The sequence below is a fragment of the Zonotrichia albicollis genome, chromosome 2, assembly GCF_047830755.1.
Source record: "Zonotrichia albicollis isolate bZonAlb1 chromosome 2, bZonAlb1.hap1, whole genome shotgun sequence".
NCBI classification, from domain to species: Eukaryota; Metazoa; Chordata; class Aves; order Passeriformes; family Passerellidae; genus Zonotrichia; species Zonotrichia albicollis.
In genome coordinates, this window is record NC_133820.1 from 49,006,876 (window position 1) to 49,034,147 (window position 27,272).

Consider the following 27,272-nt stretch of genomic DNA (forward strand, 5'->3'; position numbering starts at 1 on the left):
CATTAAGTCATCTGAAAGCAATTTTCAATTATGAAAATACAATTTAAATAAGGGGAAAAGGAGTCTTTGAAGATGACAAAAGTGGGATGTGATTGACACACTCTGTTGTCAGCTGGAATCAATTTCACACTTAGGGAAAAATACCTTCTCTAGGGTCGCTGGGGAAAGATCATCCATCAGCAGGGGGGAAACTGCAGGAAAGGAGAGAGAAAGTAAATCCCTTCTTAAGCAAATATTCAGCAGGCTGAACACCCTTCACCTTGACAAAATGAAGCATCTTTAATATAAGTACTGAACCTCATAGCATGGGGCACTCAAGGCAAAAATGAAGGAATTGCAGGAATATAAGTATCTGTCCAAATTTGGGTCTTATTCAGGCACAATGCCATTTGGCTTCACAAACAGCTTTGTCTTAGCAAGCACAGCAAGGTATCCCCAAAGGTTGTTGCAGCTGCTGAATAACACAATAACATAAGTAGTGTTAATGCTTAAACATGCACAGACTCAAGCTAAGCGTTACAGTCTGGTGTGGGTCTGAGAGCCAGCTGTTCTTCCCCCACAGAGTCAGGGTTTCCTATGGTGTCAGTTCTTCCTATGTCCTGGTTAAGATAAAAACATAGTTAGAAATACTCTGACTCTCTGGTATGCCTTGCATCCTTTACACAATTGCCAGTCTGCTATGGGGCAGGAAATATTTCATATGCAAATACTTAGGAGAAACTGTGATGATAAGTTTGTGCTATATCAAATGAGGCACTAGTTTCTGGAAGAAAATATAAGTCTGAGATCCAAAAAAAAGGAAAAAAAATAAAAATCCCTGAAGTCAGTTTGCAGAGGAGCAGTGACTGACAATAACAGTTTCAAAAAGCAGGATTTCATTCCAAGTAAATACCATGGAGTGGTGCATAGGAAAAATGACTGATAGCTAGAGCAAGCAGATTACACACATGGGTAGAGGGGGAACATTCCCCTGATAGCACTGCTAACAAATCGTTCCCTCCTCTGTGTTGCCTCCTTCAAGCAGAGGCTGTTGTAAGTGGCAAACCTGCTCACATGTATGTTCGTGCACCAAGGCAGCATAATAATTTTGAAGAATCCTTTCAATGAGTTTTAGTACCTTAATGTAGTGAAACCAGAACTGTTAAACCCACAATTGTACTGATTATAGCCACTATTTAAGAGCATGGAGGCATGCACAAGTACTTGGGAGACTCAGGTACTAGGAAGAATTAATACATTAAGAGCCAGGTACCTTTGAAAGTATATAAATGCAATAGAGAGAACTTAACAGTGGAGTTAATAACAGGAAATCAAAATAGTTGGAACAATCCTTCTCTTCTCTTCTCTTCTCTTCTCTTCTCTTCTCTTCTCTTCTCTTCTCTTCTCTTCTCTTCTCTTCTCTTCTCTTCTCTTCTCTTCTCTTCTCTTCTCTTCTCTTCTCTTCTCTTCTCTTCTCTTCTCTTCTCTTCCCTTCTCTTCCCTTCCCTTCCCTTCCCTTCCCTTCCCTTCCCTTCCCTTCCCTTCCCTTCCCTTCCCTTCCCTTCCCTTCCCTTCCCTTCCCTTCCCTTCCCTTCCCTTCCCTTCCCTTCCCTTCCCTTCCCTTCCCTTCCCTTCCCTTCCCTTCCCTTCCCTTCCCTTCCCTTCCCTTCCCTTCCCTTCCCTTCCCTTCCCTTCCCTTCCCTTCCCTTCCCTTCCCTTCCCTTCCCTTCCCTTCCCTTCCCTTCCCTTCCCTTCCCTTCCCTTCCCTTCCCTTCCCTTCCCTTCCCTTCCCTTCCCTTCCCTTCCCTTCCCTTCCCTTCCCTTCCCTTCCCTTCCCTTCCCTTCCCTTCCCTTCCCTTCCCTTCCCTTCCCTTCCCTTCCCTTCCCTTCCCTTCCCTTCCCTTCCCTTCCCTTCCCTTCCCTTCCCTTCCCTTCCCTTCCCTTCCCTTCCCTTCCCTTCCCTTCCCTTCCCTTCCCTTCCCTTCCCTTCCCTTCCCTTCCCTTCCCTTCCCTTCCCTTCCCTTCCCTTCCCTTCCCTTCCCTTCCCTTCTTAACCCAGGCTGTATCTCTGGTGCCTGGTGCTTGTTTTTATATTCTATGTTGTGTGACTATGCTTGTTTCCATTGTAGGCTGGGAATGTGGGCTGGCTCTTACTTATCTTAGTCTTCCTATTTATTTATCACAGTCAGCATGAATGAAAGCTGTTCTTAAACCCTGTGATATGAAGTTGCCCAGCCAGTGAAGGATTTAGCCTGAAAGAAACCATTACAAGGACTGGGTTTTCCTCTGGTCCCCACAGGTCATCTTTGGACCACATGCAATTCTGCACTTCAAGTTACTTTTGAAGGCTGGTGTTTTTGTATTTACCCAGATACTGAGAGTACTACCTAAAAAAGCACATCCTTGAATTTCTCTCTGTGATGGCATTGTGAATACATGCCACATGCATAAAGGCCTGAAATAAATGAGTTACAGCCTGTCCTGTTCTGTTGCCCGCTGCTGTGGTCGCCAACCAACCAAAAAAACTCTGGGTTTTGCTGGGAAGATCTCTCATTTTCCCAGTGCAAAATGAAAAAAACCATGGCCTGCAACAGGAAACTCTTGGCTCCTGTGAAATCAGGGACATTTAGGTCCTCAAATAAGTTTTAAAAAAATCTCACCTAAATTGTCCTCAAAAAAAAGAATGTGGATGTTTTTGAAGAACTGTCATCAGAAACTTAAAATCATATTTCAGTTTCTTTAGCAGTTAGGGAGTGATTTATACAAGAAATGTCACTGCTGTAGGTAGTATTTTTAAGTAAAGAGGCTGCCTACTATAATAGACTTCTGCAAAGATGAACTTCAAATATAAATCCTTATAAGAGAGGGGATAAGTATTTATATACATTCTTTCTCAGACGCCTAGGTGGTTAATAAATCTAACTGTGATATTAACATCAGAGTATATTGATCCTTCTACTTTGGAGGCTGTACATTTGCATTGATTTTCCTTCTGCCCTTTTTGTTTATGCACTTGTGAGTCTTGATAGGTGGGTCTGTTTGACTATCATTCAACAGTTTTAAAATAAAAATTTGAATCCAGAATCTGTCCAAGACACATAGAGTGTTCACTTTAGAGTATTAATTAGATTCTATGTTTTTTTTTTTCCTTCCAGTCAAGATGATTAACTGGTATAAATTTATTAGAAAATTGTATTTATTTTTTACCTCAGTGTTGTACATAACTGTGAAAAATTGTAGTAGTATAGCATCTGGTCTACTAAAAGGTATGAAAACTATAACCTAAACAGCATACCATACCTTTCAGTCATTTTTGAAATTTAGATAAACATGTGCTGCATAATGGTAAGACATTTTGGGAAATAATTGATCAATTAGACCTTTTTTTCCCCCCTGATTGAAACATGTTTATATGTATGATATAGGCTCTGGGAATGATTATCACAGCAGTGAAAGTTATGCCACTTATGCAGATGATGTACTGCTGCAATCCTAAGCATTGCCATTGTGTCATTTAGCTCCAGGCTCTTATAAATGACTTTGAAATGATAAAATCACTGTTCTGGTGTATTACAGGAACTAAAATGAGACCCCAGTGGTTTCCATGCAAATCATCTGTAGTGAGAAATTTGTCAGTGTCAAAGTTAAATCTGTTGAATTCAATGTCCTCCAAATGAAAGTTTCATTAAATGCTTTTTATTACACATAATGGCCTATTTTACAAGTGTCTAATCTAAAGATATAAGGAGCACTAAGGTATAAGAAAATATTTCTGGTCATAAACAGCCTCCTGATAACCACATTTTCTAATATATTCATTTATAAGGAAACCTAGAATAAAAGTTCTGTTCCCTTGCCACACAATGGATTGCATTTCTAATAGTCTGTCATTTTTACAAGCAGAGACCTGCCATAGCCTCAAGAGGAATTCCTTTGACCCTGAACAAGCAAGGCAGATTTAGAAGATTCAACATGCAGACAGGGACAAAAATTTACATTGATGCAGATCTTTTGTTAAGAAGTGTGGTTAAGAGTGCTCCAGGTTAAGAAAGTGAGATTTATGGATTGGTATTACAGATGTTTCCCCCCATCTCTACTGGCAATCAGATGTACCCTATTCTGAAGCATATTTAACATCAACCTGTACAAAGTGGCTAATTTATGTTGGGTTTATGTGGTGGATTACAGGTAACATGAACTGTGACTGACATTTATGGTGTATAATTAAGGAACACAGTGAAGAGTTACCTTGTGTGGTTAAGAGATTGTGTGTTGTCTCATTCAACCTTCCCTCTCACATTAAAGAGTGAATACCTGCATTGTTTCTCTATGCTATTTCCCTTCGGAGTATGATTAACTTCCACAGGATATTATTCAAAATCTTCTGACTATATGTCACCTTCAGACAGCCCTTTTGGCTTAAAGGCATTACATGTCCACATAAATTTTCATCTAGTCTCAAAGGTTTTCCAGGTTTTTTAGGGCTCCTCCGCTCTATTAGCTGTCACCCATATTCAGTATACCTTAATTGTCACCATGTATCAAGCCTCTTATCTTTTTTTCTTTTTCATATCTTTCATTGATAAGAAGGGTTGCCTTTTCTTCTTGTTTCCCAGGGTCTGCTCTGAGTGGATGATCCCAAGAAGGTCCATTGAAAATGCCTTTCAGGATGATTTTTTGGTTGTTCTGATCCCCAGGATTACCTTCCCATCTGGTATTGTTTAATTTGTTTGCTTTAGTGGAACTTATCCCTTGCATCTATTAGATGATTCCCCAGCTCTCTTACAGGACCAGTTGATTCCATAGGAGAAAATTACTGATCTTGTGACAGAGAGAGGGAATGTAGAAAAGAAGATCAATAAAAATACATCAACACAAATTTTAAAACCACTGATAAGAGTTTCAAATGCTATTGATATTGGCTGGATATCGTTTGGACTGATATGCAAAGTTAACTTGTTGGAGTCAGTAAAGGAGAACAGATTGAAATGTGTCCTTTGACATCCTGAAGGCCAAGCAGATGATCTAACGATCCAGTAAGGTCTTAAAATATATATAAGGAGATATTCGACTTGATAAAACAGTCTGTAGTCCCCATATGATGCTTTATAAATAAATAAATGAATGAATAAATAAATAAATATATACATCTATTTATAGATATAGAATCATATATCTGTACCACCATGAATTTTATTTGCATTTTATGTACCCCAAGTTCCACCTCAAAGAACAAGCTGAAAGTAATATGTCTACCCACTTGTTCTCCTGATTGCTGTAGCTTATATTGTAGCTCTTCACTTGTGTCCACATCAGTAACTGAGATGATAAAAGATATCTCAGTTCCATGAGACACAGAGGGCTCATTAGACAAGGCATCATTTATATGTCTGGTGACATCCATTTATTTTAACAGCTTTACCTATTGCTCACTGGAAGACAGTAAATTACTTTAAAAAACCAAAACGACAAATCAGTTGCAATTCCTGCTTCAGCCAGATTTTTTAAAGAACATGAATATGATAGAATATGAACATGAAAAGAACATGATAGAAATCAACTGTGTAGTTCATTCTCTGGTCCCAATGCTTTCAAAACCAAGCACCTCTCTCTGATTTCAAGCAGTGTACCATGCAGCTATTCCTTGTTCCATAAATTCTAGAGGAGTACTAACGTAAAACTTTACTGTGATCATAATTAATCACCCCTCTTATTTCACCCTCTCATTCAATCAATTATTTTATTATAGTAATGTGAGCATTACCTTTTATGAGTGGTATTTATTAAATACAAATTAAGGTAGCACAGTAAATCTTATCTGCTCATCTTTCCTGTGCTTGCTTTTACGGTGATGTGTGAAAATGTTGAAAGCTGTTTTGTATCAGCATTTTGTCTTTTGAAACTCTAATTAGAAAATAACTTTTTAAAGCCATATTTTTAAGAGGGAACACATGCACAAAACCAGATTGTTGTAGAGAAATCAGACACTATAGACAAACCCACCTGGCAGGAGGAAAGAAGCTGGCTGAACAAACATATTGGATCATATGAGTTTGCAGAGCAGTTAACATGCACCAAGTGCTTTTTGGAATCTGTATATATACACAGTGTCATGCTGCCACTGGCTGCTACACAGCTGAACCTTAAGCCCATTGTCTTTTCTAAATTCCATCTTCTAATTCACCCTTTGTGTCCCTATACCTGCTAATGAGATAGCACTACGTCTGCCTGACTCATGGCCTGGGGGGAGTGTGTACTACCCACACACCTTTCCTTAAGTCAACACATGAGGACAGCAATATTTAAAACAGAACCTTTTTATTCAGCTTGGCATTACACACTGCTCAGCTCTTAAAATGTAACTGCAAAAATGGTGCTATGGGATTACACATTTATCATCTCTTGATACCTTCTATGCCTAATGAGATCAGATGGTCATCATAAATGCCAATTCTGCTAACTCCATCTGAGAACCAAAAGTCAAGCATCTTTTTTTCTGGCCCATGCATCACCTAAGATACAGATTCGGACAGAGTTTTCTTAGCAATTCTCTCAAAGGTAAGAACAAAGAACTTGAAAGGGTGCCCACAGCTGCTGAGCTGGTTCTCTGATGTTGACTGGATGGGATATCATGCAATGCTTTGCAAAAATGGATTTTCCAGAATCCCACTGCTATGATCAGGAGAAGTATTTCAGAAAAAATTCCAGCCAAAATGTATTTATGATCAGATTAAAGCAATTTGTTCTTTGTTAACCTTGTCTTCTCTTTCATATAAGCATTTCATTTTCCAGGTGCTGAGCAGAGCATGGCTTCCCTGTATCATAGGCCAAGATCCAAACCAAGACTTTGGCTCTTTGACCCTTCTTACCAATGCTTTTTGGGTCCAATTAGCACACAGTCAAGCACAGGCCCAGTTGTGAGGCAACAGCTAACAGATGAGAAACAATAAGGAACAGATTTTTAAATTACCACATGGAAATAATTTACCTCCTCCCTGCTGAGATCAGCATCTGATTCAATGAGCAGTTCTCTCTTACTGTTATGGCCTAAATTAACTCTAGTGACTTTGTCCTGAAACAAAAATGAAATGCCCATGTTATCAGCTAGTATTAGCAAGAAGGAAGCAAAGCACAGCTCTACCCATACAGAATCCCACTGTAGCAATATTCATAGTAAGCAAATGATGAATAAGGACATAGCCATGTATGTAGTGAAACAAACAAAGAAAAAAATCATCCCAGAAGAAAAGCTCTGTGGTTCTCATATTGTCATCTGCAGCCTTCTGTGCTCACCTTTCTTCTCCCTGTGAATGTGATTGAGCATAGGGAACTACCATCCAGTCACACTCACCTTAATCCCTGGCAAGGTGTGGGGCCAGCATCTCTATCCACATCTGGAGTGATTTGTCCCATTCTGGGCTCCTCTGGACAAGAGGACATGGAGATCCTGGAGCAGGTCCAGCAGAGAGCAACAAAGATGATTATGAGACTGGAGCATCTCCCTTACAAGGACAGGCTGAGAGAACTGGGCCAGTTTAGCCTCAAGGAAAGATGACTGAGAAAGTGATTGATGACTGACCTCATCCATGCCCATCAGTTTCTAAAGGAAGGGTGCCAAGAGGATGGAGTCAGGCTCTGCTCAGTGGTGCCAAGCAAGAGGACAAGACACAATGAGCAGAAACCGATGCCCGAGGAGTTCCACTTGAATATCAGGAAGAACTTTGCTGTGCAGTGACCAAGCACTGGAATAGGTTGCCAGAGAGGCTGTCAAGTCTCCCTCACTGGAGTTAATCAAAAACCATCTGGATGCAATCCTGTGCCATGTGCTCTAGGATAGCCCTGCTTGTGAAGGGAGGTTGGACCAGATGACCCCCTGTGGTCCCTTCCCATCTAACTCATTCTGTAATTCTGCTAAAATATAAAAAGTAATCTTACTGCAACTTTCCACAATAACATAGCTGTGTTTGAAATTAGGAGGCTGTTTTCCTCAGTGTATTACATTTGCGAATCACTCTCATCCTAGAATTAGATAATGTACCCAGGTTTTCCTATTTCATATTTCTTCCTGATAACAATGAACTTCTGGCAAAATTATTTTTCTAGACCTTGGGTTCCTTGTGTCCTGCCTTGTTTGCTCTAATCTACAGATCTTCTTCCTCTTTATCTGCATCTTGGTGATTCTTTTGGGGTATGAAAGCATAACCCTTTGTGGACTTGATCTAACCACGGTCTCTAACCCAAAAATGGGAGCTAGATCCTTTGCAATTGCCTTGGGGTTCTGCTTATGTGTAAGAATCTCTCCTTTCCTCATTTAGTAAATCAAGCCTAAAGATGTTTGGTTACATAGCTTTGGATCAGATGTGGCTTATACCCTATCACCCTGGACTGAGGACAGGGCAAACTCACCTTTTGCTGTAAAAAGCTGGTTCAGACAGACTCTGTGATGATTAAGTTTGTAGTATCAGCAAATTTCACCTGTGCAGTTGATTCCAAAAGAAATGTCTGTGGGACTCCACAGGTAGCTTTTCTGCAGAGTGGTACTTCCCTCTTGAAACAACCAATTCACTTGTCTTCTTTATTCTAGCTATTTCCCCCTTCTACTTGAATCTTGTACTTCTACTGTGAATCTTGTACTGATCCACATTTTACCTAGCCTAACTAATAATGTTCCATGTGGGACTATATTAAATGATTTACTGAATCCCAGATAGATTAGACCTTTTTTTTATAATACCAGTTAGCTTATGAGGAAGAGCTATCATACTAGTGAGGCACAGACAATGTTTGCTAAACTGTCCCATTTTCCTTATTTATCACTTTTCTTCATTTAAATGTTTTTTGTTTACTAGTATTTAAGAGCATTGTAGTCCTTAGCTCAGCAGTTCAGCATTTATCCACATGCTGTGTGAACTATACCTGTTTTGTTACGGTCATAAAAATGTTCCTTAGATTTCACAAGTCTAGTTAAAACTCCCTGCTGCTAGACTTATAACACTGGGCCAGATGTTGGTTATCTGGTCCTTCAAGATTGTGATAGCATTGCACTTTTTAAGTGTTTCTTCTATGTGGTTATTTATTATTTCCATTGCATCACTGGTCATCCTGCCTTTGTTCTCTGCATTCAAGACCATTATTGTTCCATTATCTTTATTGAAAATTGAAGCAATTCAGTTTTGGTGCCATCACAAAATTGTCTGAATCTCTACCAATGCAGATTGCAGACGGCTGCAACCTTTTAGGACTGCTGTCCTTTTATTCATGTGGCAGTAGAAAAATTTTCCCCACTTGTTCCAGTTTCATTACAGATAAGTGAATCCAGATCCACAAAGCAAGCAGGAGTTCACAGGGCTGAGGATGATATTCTTGTGAGTTAAAAAAATCTGAAACCTTGATAACTGCAGGGCGAAGGCTCCTCACAGAAATTGTGCTGCTTTTGCTGTCACATCTCATTATTACATTTAAGCTGATGTCTTTGAGCTGCAAACAGATACAGAGTCAGCTGTATATCAGAGACAGATACAGAGTCAGCAGCAGAGTGATGTTGATTAGAACATGATAAAACATCAGGGAAAAGGCACTAGAGAGAAAAGCAGCAAGCAAAATTTGGATAAGAAACCATTGATTTAATTCTATATATGACATAAAGCAGGTCCATGGCAGAGCCATCAGCAGAGGTTGGGGTGCCAACACAATTTCATGTTCACCACCTCACAGTACTGCTTCTTTTGAGTCTGTTACATCGGTCTTGGTTAGATTTTATAATGGACAGAGGCAGGAGAGGAAGGTATATATAAAAGTGGGGCTGTCAGAGCAGCAGTCCTGATTTGTACACCTTGCAATGACATGTCCTGAGGGCTTTGCACAAGTCTGTGTCAGTGGTCACAGTGGCAAGAGGGAAAGATACTTTCTTGGGCAGAGCAGAGCAGCATAAAAAGCTTTCCCTCCTTAGTCATTGACACTCATCCTACTGCCCCCATGCTCTTCTCTTTTGGAGCCCAGACCACAAGGCCATGATTATTTGGTTTATGCAAATCTTATGTTCAGACCTTCCTAGCTTCTCTGCACCCTTATCAAAGCTAACTGAAAGCACCTCCCTAAGCCTCAGGCTTTTGTTGTGGCCTTCGGATAGGATTTGAAGATGCGAGGGGTTTTGTTTGTTTGTTCCCTACAAAGCTGATCCTGCCTGTGCTGTGCTGCTGACCCAACCCCCTCCGTACTGCGGGAATCCCTAAGTGGCGCAGCACTCTCTGATCTTCCTCACAGGCCTTGTATCTCTCCCATGGAATGATGCTCTTACTAATAAACATGAGACTTAATTTGAACTTCAAATACTAGGAAAAGAAACCATTCCCAGACTGTAAAAGCAAGAGAGGATTAAACAGGACACTATCCTAATGGAGCAGAGGCAGGCCTCAGTAATTAGAGAGATGCAAGGCCTCGGGTGTCACAGCACAACAGAACAGCGTCTCCAGAGGTTGCTTCCCCATACAAAATAGGATGAAATGTTAATAAAAAATGTGAGGCTTAATTAGGATCACAAACACTGGGAGAAGAAATCAACTCCCAGGCTGTATAATTATAAAAACATTAGAAGCTCAAATACTTAAAAAGTAACAGAAATTGTAGGATATTTTTTTCTGGACTTGCATGGACACAACATACTGTCCATAAGCACAGGAGTCCAAATGATTTTTGGCTTATTTTGACACTGTCTTGGCTGTGGCTAAATGAAGAGCTTTCAACTATGGCCATGTTTCTCTTCAGCTCAAAGGACAGATACAGGCTCCTGTGGCCCACTCATCACCATGTGTGTGTCACTGGGGAGCACTAACCTTTACAGCAAAGTCAGTCTGTCTGAAAAGTGGAAAATAAGGTATCTAAAAACCAAACCCTGCCTAAGCCTCAGGTTTTTATTGAAAAATATCTTTTCATGTTTTCACCAATTTCTGGCAGTCTGAGAGAAAATCAAAACAAATTTGCAGAGATTTTTGTTAGCCTGAAAAACTTCAAAGAGTTCATAGGAAGTCTAGAAGAGAAGAGCCTATGAGGTCAAATTCAAGGCTGATACTTGCAGTGAGGAAATGAACATTATAAATAATGCAGGCATTGATCTACATGTCACTAACAGTTAAGCTTGTTTCTCAAAAAGGACTTGTGTTTCTACCTCACAAGTGTATTCAAAGCAGTTTTAAAGCAATTTTGTTGCTTTTCTCCATCTGCGTCTGAGAAGCCATGGGATGTTAAGGAAACCTTTTGTAAGAAGTAGCAAAAGCTTCATGTGCCATAAGCATACAAAATAGTCATATTGGGTCAGAACAAAGACTCATCTGGATTGTATATTTTTTTTCCTGCTAATAGGTCTATTAAGAATGCCTCAATGGGGATACAATAGGGAAAAATACAAAAACATAGCAGGTAGGAGATGATCCTGCTCCAGGAAATTCAGCATTATTTATCTTTTAAAAACACCACCCTTGAAACTCTTTTATGAGAAATTGTCAATTAATTTTGTTTTGGCTTTCACAATATCCCATGGCAGTGATATTGGCATTTTAATTGCACTTCATGAGGAAAAAAATTTCACATTTTGTTTGAAAGTGTTGTCTCACCACTTCTTTGGATGGTTCTCTTCTTGTACTCAAGGAAATAAGCAATAACCGCTCCCTAGTTATCTTCAAAATTCTATTCTAATTAAAGACTATAATTTAATAATTTCTCTTTCAATTTTTTGTTTTTAAGTTGTAGTGTATTCATTCTGTCCTGGTATGACATAACCAAAACTGCATTGTGTGATACCAACATAGCAAAATCTCTTTGAGTTGACCAGATAAACAGCAAATTCTGCTTGGGCTCTGACAATAGCCAACAAATAGGGCTGGAAACTGAGTACTGGTCAAAAGCTGGGATTTTAAAAAGTGCTTAGTATGGCCTGTTCATGATGCTTTCTTCCCTTTATGTTAGCAGAGGGGAGATATTGAGCCATAATACTTGAAAATGCAACTCCTCCCATAAGGTTCTTGGGTAAGTCGCTGAGATACAATGAATCACTGTAAAGGTGCTCATAATTTTAATTTCCCATGACACAGTTATTAAGCTTGAATACACAGTTCATTGCTCATTCTAATGCTAACTTCACAGAGTATTTGCAAAATTTCACAAAAGGGCTAAATTTATTGCCTGGAGAGTTAAAAAAGTTCTTGAACTAAAACTATTTACCAAACAAAAGGAATACACTGAGAACTTGGGAGAATTATGTGAGCAATCTCTGCAGGATTCCTTAGTGCAATGCTATCACACCAATATTTTTCAGAGCTGCCATCACAATGGCCTATAAATACTTGTTGTTGCGTACTGTTGGGCTTTAGCAATCTGAGGCACATTAGTGTGCTTCTTGAGGGTTATTTTAGGCCAATCTCAAACTATGGATATTTTAAAAGCAACCAAAACTTTTGGCCATGATGACACAGATTTTTTTGTCTCCCCGATTATTCCACTGAAATGAATTCATGGTGAATTCATCTGCCCAGGCCACCCAAAACCATAGCAACATTGGCTATGTGGTGCAAGTCAGCAGCCCACTGTTCCAAATATGATGAAAGAAATATTCCTTGGCCTATCACTGTTTTTGTAAATGTAGTTGCAAAGACATCTGAGTTGATGAAACCAAAGTCTCATCATTCCAGTGTTGTCTTAAAGCACTGCTGTTATAGAATCTTCATGCAGAAAAGCAAGTCAAAGTGATGGGACTCTGTTATATTTAGAAGTAACAAATATACTTTTTTTTCTGTTTTTTGTTGTGGACATTTTTTCTCAAGTTATGCTTAATAGGAGTGAAATTGGTGGAAGTGAGATCACAAAGTGAATATAGTTGCAGTTAAATTTGTAAGAGAGAAAATACCACAAAAAATAAGGTAAGTGCCACATTAGAAGCATTAGCTGAAAATAAACATTGGCCAGCATTAGTTTAAAATCACCAAGAGAATCAGTGCTTGTATTTCAGAATTTTCTTGAGGTAAAAGTTCCAAAAGTGCCATACTTCAAAATTGTTGAGGCACCCAGCGGTGCAGACAGAAGTATGCTGGAAGTATACTGGACTTTTTCAATGGTTAATTATGAAATAAATATACTTAAATTGTTATTGTTAGTAGTAGTAGTAATAGTACAATTATTATTATTATTACTATTATTATTACTATTATTACTAGTATTGTTATTGATAATACATTAATGAAAATAAATTATTCTGCTTCTTACATACCCTCCATACCTTGCCCCTCTCTGTTGAAGTAGAGAGGATGGGTCATGCCTTGTCTTAGCTCCAAGTGTCAATTTATGCAAAATATGGCCTTAATGAGAACAAGGCATGTGAGAAGTTTGAATGCAGTTCATCAGGTGAGGTAATCCCCACAGGAATTTTCTGACTATTTCATACACGTGAAAACTGCAATCTGTTTTGTGTTCCTGGAACATTACCTCAGATTTGTGCTAATTTGTCTGCTGATACAAGTTATCAAAAAATTTCCACTTAGTGAAATTACACTGAGATTGTCCTATGAAAGACAGAGATCCAAAAAGAATTTGATGCTTGATGACCCTGATAAGCATCTAAAACCTTTGAAAACTCTCTTGAAAGTGCTGGAACCTAGACAATATCAGGAGCAGTGTCTGCCTGCATGGCTTGCCTCAAGGTGCAGTATCCTGTCTTCATCCTCTGCTGAGCCTCCCACTTCTTAAAGGCCCTTACCAACATCTTCGTGATTCAAAGGGTGCTGAAGTCTCTCTTCTGCTTTCAACGATTTGTAAAGATTCTGCATCAGCAAAGAGTCACCCAAGAGATGTCTGAAGTTCCCTAGTGAGAGATGTGCCTACCTCCTTAGACAAATCAAAACTCTTGAGAGAAAGCAGTTCTTCTATATACTTCTTGCTGTCCACTCATTGCCAGTGTTGGTTTAACTCCCCCAGCTGGTTTTTCTCAGGGCAGGTGAGCGTTGTCACCTCTAGGTAAAGCTGCTCTGAAGTGGCAGGTCCTGCACAGCATCTGCACTGGCTGACTGTAGCCACTGGGTCCAGCATTCTATAGGATAAATCCAGAGAGTAATGAATGATCCCCACACAGAACAAAGCTAAAATTGCCTTTGAAGTGCTACCTCCCACCTCAGAATGGTTGGTCTCCTTGGAGTCAAAAGGCTGTGTTTCTCTAGGATGATTTGAAACCCCTACATTTAAACTTTTGAGAGAATTGTCTCCTGCATAACACTCCATATTTGTAAAGGCACTCCAAAATCATGATTCTCCTTATATTCAAGCTAATCTTTGTATTTAGGTGCATTTTAGGTTTGTTTTTCAGAAATTTCAAGCCCCTTGACACTAAGTGTGCTGTGCTTCTCTGTCAGGAGGTTTACCAATTTAGAGTGAAGGAAATTCAGTTTTCTTTATTTCTATTGCTAGTTATATTTTTCACATATAGTGGAATGTGACTAAATATAAACAATTGTTTCCTTTTCACTTGAAAATTATGTAAGTCCAAAAGCCATTGAACTATTAAAGGATCTGTGCATAACTGATGTGAATTATATCAAGGACAATACACTGAATTTACTTTTATGACCCAGATATCACATGTACAGGTGCAGATTACCAGCTGAAGCTAAACATTTCTAGATGTAAATAAAGTTATTATTGAAATCACAGCTTTTCACCTTTTTGACTGCTACCATTAATATTCTAGTGTCGGTGTTCCAAATGGAAAATGGTGCACTCTGGTACATTATGTGCAATGTCTCTGGGGGCAAAAACTATGATATTTTGTTTCTTTATCCAGAAAGTTTGACTAAGTAGATGAAGAAGTGAAGATAGGGTCATTTTAACCTGCTGCTCTACAGCATGAAAAACTGTGTGCCAAGCACTTGGAAGAAGCAGTGGGACAGAAACAGAGAGGAACAATTTAATAAGACTTCCTGCTAGAGATGTATAATTGCTACAATGCAGAGACTTTTGGGAAACATGGAGGCCAAAACTGGAGCTGCACAGTCATATTATGAAGCAGTTAAAAATAACAGCATGACCATCTCTAAATATAGAAAGAAAAATTCTGTTTGCTTGGAATGTAGCTGTGCTTTTGGCCTTTGTATTGCAATATGATTTCAAAAAAGCCATGAACCTGGGAGACTGTCTGTACTGTGGATTAGCTGCAACTGTCTTGTTACAAAGAAAGCCAATGATGCTGGCTTTTAACTATGAATTGTTGAAGTCAGCAGGAGTCTTACCACTCATTTCTGTAGAACTGAAAATATTTTAGACTGCCACTGGGCACTTTCAAAATCCCCCCCCCCTTGTTGTTTATGTTTTTAATAAAATGAGTAACTTTTCTGTTATGTTTCTGTTGTATCCTCCCCTCCATACACAGACCCTCATTTGGGAGCAGGAAGAATAAGGACTGACACTGTTTTAGTGTAGCCAACAAACAATGAAGTTTCCCAGTATTCTATAGCCATAAAAATCTGGATACATTGAGGACATGTTAAATTGTTTATGCACTGCAGAGATGTGAATTTAGCATTTAAGAAGAAAGGTTAATTAAAATGAATATAAGAAAATTAAACCCTCCAGATTCTTCCTTAGCAATCAATAAATGAAATTCAATTGACATGTTAATGAGTAGGAAAACTACACAGACAATAGGCATCAGCCACCTCAGATTTAAAAAAAAAACACCACAAAATACATTTAAATCTCATTTCTATTTCTTCTCTGGAAATGTTGTACTGGTGGTTTAGACTGCTTTTCCAACGTTGACATGAAGAAAAATATTAAATCCACGAACCAGAGACTATGCTTATTCAATTGTAAAATATCATAGGGAAGAAATGACATAGATTTGCAGAAATTCCTATACACGCTGAACACAGTGAGGCTTTGTTGTATCTGACACTGTGCACTGTGCATATTCTAAATGCTCTGAATGTTTTGTACTAGAAAAGCTGTCCTACTTAAACACAATGGTTAGGTAAACAGCCATATGGTTAGGTAAACAGGATTGCCTCATTTAAGACAATGACTTTGAACCTTTGCTACCTGACACTTATGGAAACCGGTGACTTCTAAAATGACTTCAGAGAACAGCAAAGGAGTGTGAGATCATAGATGCTATTGGTATTTGTGTCAGAGGTGGTATTTCTAAAAAACACTGCAAATGACAAAGGCTGGAAATCACTGAGTTAAGAATTTATGTAAAGGATTTTCTGTGATGGAATCAATTTTCTTAGCATCTTGATGAATTAACCCTCGTCTGCCAAAAACCCTTGTTATGTGCATTGTTTCTATAAACATATGTGTGCTCTAAGACATGGGCTAGACATGTTCATTTTTGTGTGAAAGACTAGTAGTAGAAAGCTGTTAACCAAAACTTTGCATTTACCTGGAGTACAAGACAAAATGTACATTTATAGGACACAAAAGAATATTCACATATATGATAAGATTTTTTAGAACTAATTAACAAGCTTTTGAACCAGGGAGAAGCTTCAATTTCAAGGTGAAATTAAATCAAACTATGATTAGGAAATTATTTATTCATCTTTTACAGTTGTCTTGATTGTTTTGTTTGTTTCCCAGACACACCTGGATCTGGCTAGTGCTGAAGTCAGAGAACTGTTCTAATTCTCAAGGACTCCAGTTCTCAAGTGTAATTGCTGTGTTTCAATAAACATCTTCAAGTGGCTGGGCAGAGGGATCAGAGCCACCATTCATTTTTTTATATACCGGTGCTATGCAAGCATATATATAGTAGACAAACTTCATTGACCAAGGAAATGAGATTCATCTGAGCAAATTTAGATATTTAGAGATCAAGGATCTACAGATTCACTTATTATTTCACGTAATTTTAATCAATGTGAAAAAGGACAATTCTGCAGAACAATTTGCCATACCCTGGTCTATATGTTTAAAGAGGAGAAGAAGCATTTTACTCTAATGAGCCTGTTACTCACTTTGAGGTTAAAAGGGTGCCAGGGTGACTCTCAAATACATCTCACCCTCATTGTAATATGGTTTGCACAGGAAGCAGTGAAGGGTTGGAAATTTATATGCAAGTATATAAATAATTCTAATGGTAGTTACTAATATCCAACAATGAAGAGAACTGTAAGTGCACATGTCAGTATCTCATAAGTCTTCAATGACTAAGAGACTGCTACATGTACCAGGTTCTCCCTCATTAATCTCAGTATGATTTTGTGCATTTCTAAAAACACTTTCTCTTCAGGAAGCAGGCACTGAAAGTAAAAAGATCTTGGGTGTGACTTGCTGTATTATTAGGTGTGTGAAGACAAATGACCTCTGGTTTGTCGTTACCTAACTCCTAACAATGAAAGTACAAAGCATGACTTCTTATATAAGCACAACATAAGAAACTTACCTTCCTGTTCATTGCAATACACAGAAACCAAACCCACCATAACATCCTTGTTCACACAAGACAGCTGCAAACAGACAATTCCCATCAGTTTGCAAATTCTTTAATTTGTTTGGGGTTTTGAATTTAATCTGTGAATTTCCAGAGCTTTTATTATTCATATCTAAACTCTATACAAAATTTAGTCTTTTATGCTCCAAGTAATCATCTAAATTCCTAGCATTTGATCAATTCTAGGAACAGTGAGAAAAATTGAGATGATGAGTCTTTGGAGCTCTGGGGGCATAAGGGTAAGAAACTAATATTTTTAGAATAATTCTGCTCAGTCAGCACCCTGGTATACCTGGATTTTGTTGAAATAAGAGAGTGACGGAAGCATGTGAAATTATTACTCATTAATATCCTAAGGAAAACAGTAACTTTGTCACAAAGTCCGTCAAGAAATATTTTTTCCTATGACAATCTCCCCACTGTTGTAACCAGTCTGAAGTATTCCCATTCATCTGTGAATGGTATTTCACTCAAACCCTTTCTGTTTACTGTGCCAGTTAATTTTTCTCAGCATAGTTGCCTGCAGAGATGACCCTTGATTTCAAGCACTGCTCCCAAACACAAACACAGCTGGATGTCAAAAGAAATCAGCCCAAAACAATATCTAACATATATCTGAAACCTCTACATATTTTGACTTGCATTTTGATGCCAGTCTCCACATCAGACCCAACAACATTTCAAGAAAACAGCAGTATTGAATGACAGAATCATATTTCACTCACAGTGGGTTGTCCTGGACATTTTTGGCTCTAAATATATTCTGTAACCTTTTGTGTGTAGGATCTGCTACACCACTAAAAATGTTTTCAAAGCGATTGGACTACTATGCATTTCAAGGACTAAACAGTCCAGTTTCTCTGAATTTATTTTTTAGGTAATTATTTCAGCAAAGTCATTGCGCTTTTTTGGTGGGTTTTAATAGTAAAACTCCTACTGGTTTTTCTATATTTTAAATCAGTACCTGAATTCTAACCTAAGCCCTTTCAAGCCAGAAGCTAAAAGATAAGAACTGCATACTGAGTTAGATTGAATGGGAATCTCTTCAGAGAGAGAACTTAAAATCGTTAGGGTCACAAAAGCCTTGGTCCCAGAGAAGCCTATATTTAAGCCTATACTTAATCTTTGAATTGTGCTTGGCAAAGAGAATGAAATACAAGAATAAGCAAGTGTATACAAGATATGTATATATCTTGTATATGTATATCTTGTATGCACTTGTGTATACAAGTGTATACATTTATGTACAAGATATAATACAAGCAAGAACACACATTGTCTACAATGTGTGTTCAACTCTTCTGCCTTATTCCCAAGAGTAAACTAAGAAAACCCTTAGGTTTGTTTGTTTGTTTTGCTGGGGGAGTGGATTGGCCTCTTTCAATTTTCCTCCTACCACTGTAGTTCCTTGATTGCTGATGCTGTTTCCTGACGAGCCTTTCCTCTGCTTTTTTTTTTTTAATAGCTAAGAACGTACAAAAAGCAATCCTGAACCATCCACACTACCTCCATGATGTGGTGAGCAGACACAGAATATGATCTCTGGGCAGGCTCTGTTTGCATTCATGGAGTCCTGTGTCTCCCTTGCTCTGCAAAACTCTCTCACAGAACATGATGCTTTAGCATCATTCCATTTTCAGGCCTAAGTGTATTCACGGCCTGTTTATGCCCTGCTTTCTCATGAACTGATGAGTCTCTGTCTTCACTGATGTTTGCACCCTGGCCAGCTTTTTGTCTTCTAAGGTGAAGAAAATGAGCTTCTCTAGTCTTCTGTCATGGTAAGGTAGTCTCCCTAGTTCAATGAATTTATTAGCCATGATCTTACATGGTCAAAAGTAATTGCATTTTCTTGGATGCTGGGTGAGCTCTCAGCAAGCACTTTTACAATGGTATAAACATACTTTCTCTATAGGCACTTCTCCAGGTGATTCACCCCTGCATGCCCTCTCTGTTTGAGTGGTAACATCGTGCCAACAATTCACTGTCCCTGCTGTGTTGTTTGCCTTATGTGATGACCCTTCAGCTCACAGCACAAGTTATGATTAATTCACTTCTTTGAGGCATCCAGATTTTCTTTCTTTCTGTGAGATATTATGCTTTTTCTCTGAACAAAAGATATCTTCCAACTCTGAGCTATTATTGCCTCCACACTTTTGTATTTTTCTCAATAATGATAATTTGAAGGAGGGCTCAAATCCAAACTGTGATGAACTCTACTGATAATATTTCTTTAGATGAACAGTTCCTCTTTCAAGGAAAAGCAATTTTCATTTACACAACAAATTGTTATTTGCTCTTTCACCTCTTCTCTAACTTTATAATTTCTACCTTCTCCAGCTAATATAATTTTTCCTGCTGTATTGAATCAAAAGATTCAGCAAAGTACCAATCTTCCAATGTACTATTTTTTCTTTTTGTTTAGAGAGAGAAACTAGTCTAGCAGTCTAACCTGACACAATCTTCCTTTAGCAATGTTTAATCTTCCACGTTACCTTCATGCCATATTTTTTGTTCTTTGTCCAACATTTGATCAATATCTTCTGTATTTTGTAGTAAAGGTATCATCTGGCCAAACTTTTGCTTTATTTGCAGCTTTGCCACAGGAATATGGAAAGGGGTCAATAAGCAAAAGAAGGCTATGAAGTTTTAGTCCCCTCCGTGCGTCCTTCATTTGTGTCCTAATCAGATTCAAAGGAGTGCTGATAAGAGGAAGACTACGGCAGCACAGTATCTTCAAGTTTTTTCCTCCAAGAGCATAGCTGTTTTTTTGTCAGTAACCCACAAGCAAATGTTAAAATCTATTCTGAAATAAAGAAAGCTTTAAGCAAGCAAAATAGGATTGACCATTTACCAAGCAGATTCAATTCTCAGCTTTTACCATGAATTATGAACCAGAACCTTGTTAAGGTAAATGTGAAGTTCTTGCTACATCTGAATTCTGCATTATAGATTTTGAAGTTATAAGCTTCTTATTACTTAATTTATAGCTATTTTTATTTTGCTTTTAATCCTTATTTATGTGGTATGAAAAGATCAGGAACAAGCATTTTATTGAGGGAGCAGACTATGTTTTAGGTAAACAGATAGTAAAATGTTAATAGTAGACAAATTTTCTCCATGCCAGAGTGAACATCTTTATTGATCAGAAACATTACAACAAGACTTTGCATATAAAACACATGAATCAAAGTGTGCTATTGTGCCTTGCAAGCCTTAAATTATAGTAAACTTTTTCAGAAACTGTGTGGCTCTTTAGTGAAAGGTAATACAATATGATAAAGCATCAAAATTAACAGCTTAGTATTTTATAGCTTCCAGCCTGTATAAAATGCATGCATATAAAAAAGGAGAAGTCTTTGTAAAAGCCTACATTGAAAATAGGGTTAGAAAACCAGGGATAGTGTTTTATCTGTGATACACCATGCTATTGAGAGACTAATTTCAATAACCACATCTCAGTGTATAAAATGGGCTCTACTTTATATTTTTACTACCCTAAGAAGGCCTCACTAAATTTCTGGTCTCCATCTGTATTCCAGACACATACTTTCAGAATTTTTGAGATGTCTGAATGTTGTTTGATTTGCATCCAACTTGCTGACACAGCCCCAGTTTTGTTGCAGATCAAATAATCTAGCTTTTTGGAGGCAAGTGATTAAGAATTCTTATTGATGATTTATACAGTCCTGAATAAACTCATTTTATTTGTCTTGTCATAACCAGCTTTAATTTTCTGTTCTGCTAGTAAAAAGCTTAGTGCTTGTTTACTGTACTGCTGTAATGTCAACAACCTAATCTACTTTAAAGAGCAGAGTCAATATTGTATTTTATTAAAATAAATGTGAAGTTTAATTATATGTTTCAGTTAACCTTGGACTTGTGTTAGCTTTTATTATTTTCCATAAGTAAATCTTTATTCAAGGCCCTTGTGTCCTTCTTCTGTCTGTATTGAAGGAGTGTCTCTTGCAGGGCTGGTTACAAGGGGCATATCCACTTTTCCACTCTGTACTATGGGCTTTCTGGATGTAGCAGCTGTCCTAGACTAATAACCATTTTAATTCATTAAAAAATGAATTAAATTCATAAAAAAAAGAAATTAAAAAAGGACATTGAGCCTTTCCTCTCTCTCTCTGCATTGGATCTCTGTAGTGATTTGGGAATCTGTGGATTACCCTGGGCAGTGCCGTGGGGTTGCCTGGGGTAACACAGGATCTACAGGGTTAGCTGTATGATAGCTGAAGATTGAGCTGGCTGTGCTGAATGTAGGCAAACAAATCAAATTTCCCCTGCAAAATGGAGCCACGTAAAATGAGCAAATAATTATTTGAATATTCATCTCAAGGTGAAATAATCACAAACCAAATGTGTCCTACCAAATGCTGGACTCCAACCTACTGAATCTATCTGTAATATGATGAGGGATAAGGTATATATGTTCCAGGTTTTGCTTAGTTGTCATTTGAAACTGGAGTTGAATTTAATCCTTCAACAGATGCATACCAGAAATGTCAGAAGCAAGACCTGTACAGAGAGATTTTCTGCTGCAACTAAGGAATATTCAGAAAAGTTGGAAGCTTCTCTATGGACTAGAGAAAAGTTTACTTTATGTTGAAGGCATACCTGAATATCTACAGTTAGACTTTTTTCTTGTTTTTTTAAAAATTAATTTAAATTAGTTTCTGTCATCATAAACCCTTTTATAAACCAAATGGTAAAGTAGTCTTTTGTTCTGTAAATTCACCTTAATCTTTAATTTAGTTTAATTTAGTTAAAGTCTTTATTTTAAATTTTTAAAAAAATGAATTTTTGGAATCGAATTACTTCCTTCTCAAATTAAAAAACCTCAAAAATAAATAGAATTCCATATACAAGTACAAAAAGCTTCCAGAAAATGTCAGAATTTTTACAAGTTTCACATTAGCCTTATTTTCAAGAAGGGCTGAGGCCAGAATTCTCATAAGCACAGGTTACAGGGATAAAGCAAGGTCTTGAAATAATACTTCATGTATTATAAAGTGGGAGAGGTTCAGAAAGGGTAGTTGAGCATTTAACATCCCTTCTTCCTTTATTTCCCTGTTTTTATTTCTTCACAGTTTGTGAGGTACTGCCATCAAGCATGCTATCAAATATAATCTAAGTTTTGCCAGTTCAAATTATCTTTCCACCATCAAACTGTTATTGTCAACAAGATATTGATTCAAGACAAATTTCTCCTGCCCAATTAAGATTATTCTCCTGGAGGAACATGAACTGATCAATATTGTCTATGAATAGACCCCCTCCAGCCTCATTCAGACCCCAAGAGCCATTTAATCCAGTAAATGAATGCATACAGACAAGGTATTTGCTATTAGTTAATTTTGATGACAGCCCTGTATTCATCTTCTGTTTTGCACTAAAAGAAATTCCTTCACCTCCAAAAGGATGGGTTTCAGCCTAGCAGGGTAAAAATCACCCCTGCACAACCTACATAAGGTTTCTTTGGAGCAGCAAGAATTGACTTGTGTGCATTGGAGGATACTTCACTGAACTGACTACCAAAGGTGAATCAGAAAAATCTAACTAGACACCTAATAGGCTGGGAAAGAAAATCCCAGATCCCACTGGTGATAACTTTATGCCCTATAGCAAGAGAGTTGATTATCCTTATCATAATGGCAACATACATAATGACAAATGCTATTTGTGATCATAAAGTTATTCAACCCTTTAGAATTTCTGCCACAGTATTTAAATCAAATACCTCCTTCAACTATAAAACCCAAATTGCTGAATACAAATTGTATACAAATCTGTACCTCTTTTTTTTCATTCTAAACTCTTCCAATTTAATTTAACAATGATTTTTTCTGTGCACCATATCTTTCATAATTTTCACAGAAAGTCCCCTAATTTCTCCTTATGCAGCTAAGTGATTCCAACCTTTGGGTCACCTCTATTTATGCTCTCTGTATTGCCATTTATTTTGCCCCATGATGATTTTGTAATTTCAGGTATGTTTTCCCTAGTGCTGAACAACTTCATTTAGATTAAGGACTACAGAAGTGTACCATTCCTCAATGCCTTTTAGCACAGCTGACTTTTTTTGGCTTTACAGATTTTATCCTCTTTCAGCACACTTGCTAAGTTATTCACAGTAATTTTCTTCAGAAAATCCCATGAGCATAAAATATCCATATGAAAAGCTTTGTCTATTTTGTCCGTTTTAACAGTTCACAATATTTTGCTGTTTCTACACTGAAATTAAAAAATAATACTTTGCTGTCAGGATGTTGAGTTTGTTTCTACTAGTATTTTTTCCTTCTCTGATGGTTTAGAAGAATGAAATGATCCCACATTATTATTTTTTTTTTTTAACATTTGAAGATGACTACTTTTGATTTTATTTTGTTGTACTTTTGATTGTTCCCTGATGGGTAAAGTTGCGGACAATAATATAGGCCATGCTATGAAATGAAGACCATTACTTCATGTGTAGTGTGTTCACAAATGGAAAGAAATTTTTCCTTCTCTTTGAGTAATACAATTTTCCACAGACAGTGAGCCAAAATTTTGATTATGTGAGCAAGTGCAGGCCCTCCAAGGTCAGTGTTGCTCTTCTCTTAAGTTCAGTAGGGAATAGGTCGTGGTGAGTCCTTTGATGAATGTGGAGAAAAAGGTGGATAGAATTCAAAACATTTCATTTCATAAATAAGATGTCACAGGACATGCTGGTTGGTCTGTCCTCCCTTAGGGAAATCATGGTCATATACTTTCTGGAGTAACTTTATGTCTTTCACAAATGCATGCAGACTAGAAATCTTGAGAAATCACAAATATTGGATGAAATCAGACAATGGAGTGAGTCTGCAGGTGGAACCCATTCTATCTTGTGACATCACACTGAGATAAGGTATGTCCCACGTAATTCCTGTGTTTGTACTTTCCTCCCTATCTTCTAGAGGAGTTTTGATTTTTTCCATTTATTCAGGTCAAGTGTTAGCTGTTGAAATCAGCTCCTTTGGTCTGATGTCCAAAGAGATTGGGCAGTTATTCAGACACCAGTACTACAACTTTTTGAATTTTAAGATACGTGTTTAAATGTAATTCAATTAAACCAATTTTTCATTACTATGATTCTGATTTCCTGCATTTACTTGGAAAATACAAAGCACTGTTTGTAGTTTAGGATGCTACAGCTGATCTGTATGAACAAAACAACAAAGCATTTCTAAAATGCATGTGCTGAGAAGTGAGTCTGCAGAGAGAAGAACAGCACTGCAGGGTGCCCTGCTTGCTTTGTCGTATTGATGTTATGTCAGATATGGTCAAAAGACAAGCAAAATGATCATTTTTCTATCCACTGCTGCTGTGGAAGCTAAAAGCCAAAATATGATCTGCCTGGCTCATGAATCAATAACAGAAATTACAGGTCGTACTCTTCCCCCAGCTGCACCTGTATTATTTAATTGTGAAAAAAATTCAGCCTTTGTTTAGATCTGAGGAAGACAGCTGGTCTGCTGCTACTGTTTCCCTGAAATAACTGGAATTCAAGGGCATTATACTAATTTACCTTGGGGAGTGCAAATCCCTTGCCTTTCATGATAAGGCTCAAAGGCTGAGTTGCACGCATTCTCCCAGTAGACTCGCGCAGGATTCTGAAGGATAACCTACTCCTTTTAAACCTTGTTGCAAACAGTTGTGTGACGCTGCACTGTTCTTTCATGTTCAGTGCTGTGTCCCAGCATGTGCTTACACTTTGAGAAGGATCTTCTATGTAAATCCCTCCCTGATCTCACAGGACTGGGCAGAGCCAGCTGGTGCTTTGAAGTAATTGAAGAAATGGTGCTGGGGAAGTGAGAGGTATTACTAGGTGCTACCACAAGGCTACATCAAACCCTATGATGAAGATCTGTCTGGTAGCTATTTTACTGAGACACTTGGAGCAGCAGCAGCTAAAAGGTTTTACTAACACAAGTCTAGAATGAAAAATTAATGGATAACAACTCTGTCATTCCAAAAGACTCCCTTTTATTATGATGTTCACAGTAGATGAAACTCAGTGTTAGAGAAACTTCAGGAAATCCTCAAATCAGAGCTACCTTCCATTCCCAACTGTCAAGAGAAAAAGGATTTGCTGAATATATGTTCCTCTTTCATTGGGTCTATAAGACTCTGAAAATGGAACGAAGAGAATTTCAAGGTTATAATTAGATTTTGATTCTGTAAAAGTGAACTTTAGCATATGGATTGCAATTAATTCCTCCTGACAGAACAGAGATGAATGATGTCATACCTGTTAAACAAAAGGTCAGATTCAAAGCACAATTTAAGTGCCAGAAATAAGGCTTCCATGAAATTTTCAGCAGTTTATGCTCAAAATTTCAATTTTGGAAAGCTCTTTCAACTGCCTACTGACATTAGCAACTGAACTCTGGAGGGCTCCACTTCTAATGTGTCCCTCTGTGTACCCTGAGTCACATCAAAGGATCTCAGGTGGGTAAATGACTCCCTAACTCCTGGATAAGGCACTCATGGGATAGACACGGGGCTTTTGGCTCAAGTTTCTCACTGTACATTAAGTGTTACTGACTGAATCACCAAAAGAGTCTTTGGAGCACCAGCCTGGCTGGTAGATCAAGATTCCTGGTTCTCTCTTGGGTGATGGCTTCAAGAATCTCAGACCTAAATTGTCTGTCTTTAGAAGAAGTTCTTTGATTGTTGAATGCTACATTAAAAGGGAGTCACCCCTGGCTCCTGTGTTTTGAAACAGAACAGAGCTGTGCTCTGTACCAGGAAAAACAGAAGAGAAGTTTCTCTCTCAGGAGTGACTTCTACAGCTGTTGCAACAAGCACAGTCCTATCTACCTGAGGGAAAGGTGCTACAATAAATCCCTGCCCTCTTCAATCCTTTTTGGGCTTGTTTGGACAGTGCTCAGACAAGGGTATGACACTGTTTGGGGAACACTACAACACTTCAGGACACTGGGGACTTAAATCCTAACAATTCAACAAGTTTGATAAATTGGTTTTCCCAGGCTGTCTTCTGTTTTGCTACCTGGAAAATGGGTTAAAGTGATATTGCAACCCCTATTGCACTATTTTAATGCAAGGAAGAAAATTATTGGAGAGCTCTGTCAAGTGGTGGGAGATATATGCAAATGTATATCATGTACATATATATACATGTACATGATATATATGTAGAATTTATGCATATACACTGTATATGTAAGATAAAATATGTACAGTATTTTACAAGGAAATATATGCAATATTTTACCAATGCTTCACTGTGAAGTTCTGTTCTAGGTGGGTTCTAGTAGTTTTCTATGTATTGCTTTTTGTTAGTAGTGTACGTGTGACTGGACAAAGCATTTGAATGTATTGTCTTACTGGTTTTCAGGTAAAGTACACTAATTTTACAGAGGAAAAGTAAAATACATCTGCACTTGATGGCTGGATTGTCAGGCAGACATTTTTCCAAACTTATGTTTTTTCTTTCCCTTCTCTGCAGCCTCAGTTGCAATTCAAATTGCCAATCTAATAAAAAACCCTAAACTTTTCTCCATATTTTTTTCTGGCCACATTGAAAGTGAAAGAAAGTACTAAAAATTTCATGAGAAAGCATATTATGCTCTAAGCTGGTTTGTTTGAACAAATAAATAGAAAGAGAGTATATGCTTTAAATAAAAATTCATCATTTTCTTTTCTAATTAAAACCAAACCATGGGATGATTTCTTGGCTGATACAAACTGTGATTATTGTGAATAGCAATTTATACCAGGTTAATACTTTACTCTGTGATTCTTCTGTTAAATTGTACATAAGAGAGAGACATCTAAA